A 4303-nucleotide genomic window follows, 5' to 3' on the forward strand; every position below is an offset into this window, starting at 1 on the left:
AAAATCACATTGTTTTTCTTCTTAAAGGATTAAATCACCCAAAAATGATAATTCTCTTATGATTTACTCACCTTTAAGCCATCCCAGATGTGTCTGACTGTCCTTCTTCAGCAGAACTGAAGTGAAGATTTTTATAAAAACATTTCAGCTCTGTTTGTCCATACAATGCAAGTAAACGGGTGCCATTAGACTGCAGGCTTTGATGGTCCAAAAGTCACATTTGGGCAGCATAAATGTAATCCACACGACTCCAGTCGATCAATTAATGTCTTCTGAAGCAAATCGATAGATTGTTAAGAGAAACAAATTGATAATTAAAAGTTTTTAACTTTCTTCCCAGTGCTGTATTTCTGTTTGAAATGAACTAACTCTCAAGTGACGATCATTCCTCTGTTATATACAAAGCGCATGCTTCCGACCCCTCGTGTTAATGCGCCATTGTGCTTACATCACACTTTGTGATGGGTTGACTGGCAGCAGGAAGCATTTTTTAAAAGTTAATAAAGTGTTAATGATCTATTTTTTCTTACACAATCCGATTTGCTTCAGAAGACATTAATTGATCAACTGGAGTCGTGTGGATTACTTTTATGCTGCTTAAATTTGAATTTTGGACTGTCAAACAGTCAGAAGTCTAATGGTACCCGTTTACTTGCATTGTATGGACAAAAAGAGCTGAAATGTTTTTATAAATATCTTCACTTCAGTTCTGCTGAAGAAGGACAGTCAGACACATCTGGGATGGCTTAAAGGTGAGTAAATCATGAGAGAATTATCATTTTTGGGTGAACTAATACTTTAAGTTCACAAAATTCTATTTATTGTGTCCACTATTCCCATATAATGTCTCACCTATGGTCAAAGGTCTCTGCTCCATCACTGAAATATGGGGTCTGAATAATGGATCTCCCACTTATTGACACACAGCTGGGTTCTGGAAGGAGATCTGGATTTTTTTCCTCCATAGAAAGAGGCAGGCGTTGACCTGCAAAACAATACATACATACTATAAAGCTGCAAAATTAATATAAATAACTAATCAAGTGTCAATTACATCATTTCATTTAGGTCTACTAACATATTATTTGAATCATCGAGTGCATTAATGCAATAGCAAATCCGAGATATTTTAATTAGTCTGTTAGCATTCCATAAACAACAATAACCTAATATTCACCCTATGTTGCTCTTTCTGTGTATGATTTATAACAAATTTGAATAAATGTTGTCTTTCATGCAATAAAGCATTTCAAGAACACAATTCTCAGCTTGTTTTGGATGAGTACTGTATCCTGCATAAAGAATATGGCATGTGGTTGCCCCACAGAACAAATTATATAATATTCTAAATATTCAAATCTAAATTATATTAATTGAAATGAATAACTGCAATTACAATATCAGAGGGAATAATTGACAGTTATGATTTTCATCATAATCACGCAGCCCTTATCCGTTTACATTTATGCATTTGGCAGACGCTTTTATCCAAAGTGACTTACAGTGCACTTATTACAGGGACAATCCCCCAGAGCAACCTGGAGTTAAGTGTCTTACTCAAGGACACAATGGTGGTGACTGTGGGGAGCGAACCAGCAACCTTCTGATTAACAGTTATGTGCTTTAGCCACACCCTGCGTGCACACACACACACACACACACACACAGAGAACCAAACACAGCATTACTAAAGACCACTGATGCTCTCATTTGATAATTGCATTTAAAAGGTATTTATAAACCTAAAAAAATTTTAGCAGCTTAATGTCACATTTAAAACATGTTAACTGAATGTCACCTCTAAAAACTCTGCAGTGCATGGTGTACGTTTTCTCACACAACCAGAATAACCAGAAGAATTGGTTTATTGGGTAACATCAAGAAAATAACTTTCTACAAGTCTATAAATTATATTACATCTGTTCATGAAAGGGTAATACATTACTTTGAGGGAAATTATGAATCCCATAAAAGCAAAAAAGACCTTCTCAAAAAACCTTTCCTCAAACAAAACAAAACAAACAAACAAACAAACAAAAAATATATATATATATATATATATATATATACTGTGTTCTACAGGCCTGGATGAGTCTAGAAGAAATAAAAAGAAAAACACTAACACAAGTCAACCTTACATAAGCATTATGTACTGTTACCATGGTTACACAGTGGACTGCTATTTATTTTCCAAGGATAGACCCAGTCTTTGTGAGAAAAGTATTTCCAGGACTCAGTAAAGTGAATAAAAGATTACTGATCAGCTGACACTGTACAGTTGTACATAATCACAGTTGTTTCTGAAATCCTTACTTAATCAATAGAATATGTAAATTAAGAATACAGAATTTCTCTCAAGTCATGGATTTTGGGTGCAAGGGATGAGCTAGCCTAACTCAGATTTGTCCATTTATTTACTAAATCGACTAATTTCTCCCAATAATCACTTCTGACACTTTTTAACTTGAAAACACTTTTTACACTTCACAGCCATTGAATTGACATGTTGGTCGTGTGTGCGTCACAAGGACACATTCTACTAAATATAGCAACAGGTGCACACATATTTATAATTTACTTATTTTAAATGGTCAAACTATCAAATGTCTAACAGCTTTAGAAATGTACTTACCGGGAACCGTCGGTGAATTCAGAGTCCTTCCTTGATGAAAACATTCGTGTGTTTACAATTTGTTTTGAAACCGGTTCAGTTACTGGTTGAGCCAGAATTAATTAAGGAGAAAAACGTGGGCGTTCATTTACTATTATCATATCTATCTTTCAGCCGTTCACACGGGGGCCCTGGGCTAGTTCATGAATATTAATTAAACACGCCCTTAATCATTCTCTCGACCAAGAGTCGCAAACTGGCAACCATGCAGAATTTGATTACAGAGGACTCGCCAACGGCACACATGTCGAAGCTTGTCGAATAATGAACAAATAGTAAATACATCATGAATGAAACACAGACAGAAATCATTTAGTTTAGACCGCGGAATACATACAAATATAGCCCACTCCAGTGAGAATAGATTTACCATGCAATCATGTTAAAACTACTAATAATGTTAAGCAGAGATCTACATAATATTAAATAACACTCACCAGTATCATCAAACCACTTAAAGGGCCCTCTTCATGATCCTCTTGAAAGCAAGTCTTTGAAACACAACAGGTGGAGGGGATAGTCGGGCTCTGTTTACATTGTCACCAAACACTCTGTTACAGTTCACTGAACTCATCAGCTGATTTTGAATAGGCTGAACTCAGTGCTAAGTGCTGAGCGTATGGAGCCGGTTCAGACCGCATATTTTTATCACGTGAACAACACCCTTGTGTGATTCTTTTCTGATGTTATAATAATGTCTCTTATCACAAAGACATTTGTTTTTTGACTTCCCCGAAGAATGTAAACACTGTCTCTGTAGCGCTTACAAAACACTGTTCCCTTTGTTGAGTGACATGTCAACTTCAGGCTCAACCAGTTGCGTAACTTTGGGCGGGAGTTCCTGTAACACGCTGTTTATCTGTGAATTTAATCGTTTTTTGCAAGCAATAGCAACTAGGAGTGGCAAGACTGTTCAGAAAAACAGTTTAGAAATAAGAATAAATTTAACAGAGTTTGGTGGTGCTGAAAATACACAATTCATAATAAATTCGCAGCCGGGGCTGGTTCTAGGCATGGGCTGGCGGTAGGCGGAGCCCACTCAAACGTGAGTCTTGCCCACCCAATCAAATATTTGGAAAAAAGTTTGAAATCAAATAAAAAAATCTAAATTTGCTCATTGGTTAAAAGCAATACGGGGGCGGGCTGTGTGTCGGAAACATTGAGGATGGGCTGACCAACCAATCACAAAACAGCACCAAAAATGTGTAGTGATTTTCTATTATTGTCATTGGAAGCAACTCACTCTCAAGAAGCGGCTGCTATCCAGAGAGTTCGAGACGTTACATGAGCGAGAATGTAATAAGAGAGATTTGTGTGTAATGTACAGGTTTTTAGTGACCATATAGAGGCCTGATTTTTCAGACATGCACGCTCCCGCAAAATCATATGTAATACTTTGTCCCGCTCCCGACAACAAAAGCCCGCGTGTGGTGGTCTGCGTGAATTTACAGTCCCACTCCCGTAAGATTCTGTTCCTTCTATCATAGGATATTTTTACAATTCCCATCCGGGAAAAAAAACTGGTAGAGAGAGAAAAAAACGTTTTGTTAACACTAATATTGCAAAATATCTGATTGACCTTTTGCTTTCAAAGTATTGTTTGTATCTTTCTTTAATAAAGCGTTAACATCC

Source organism: Xyrauchen texanus, chromosome 5 (genome assembly GCF_025860055.1).
Source record: "Xyrauchen texanus isolate HMW12.3.18 chromosome 5, RBS_HiC_50CHRs, whole genome shotgun sequence".
Taxonomy (NCBI): Eukaryota; Metazoa; Chordata; class Actinopteri; order Cypriniformes; family Catostomidae; genus Xyrauchen; species Xyrauchen texanus.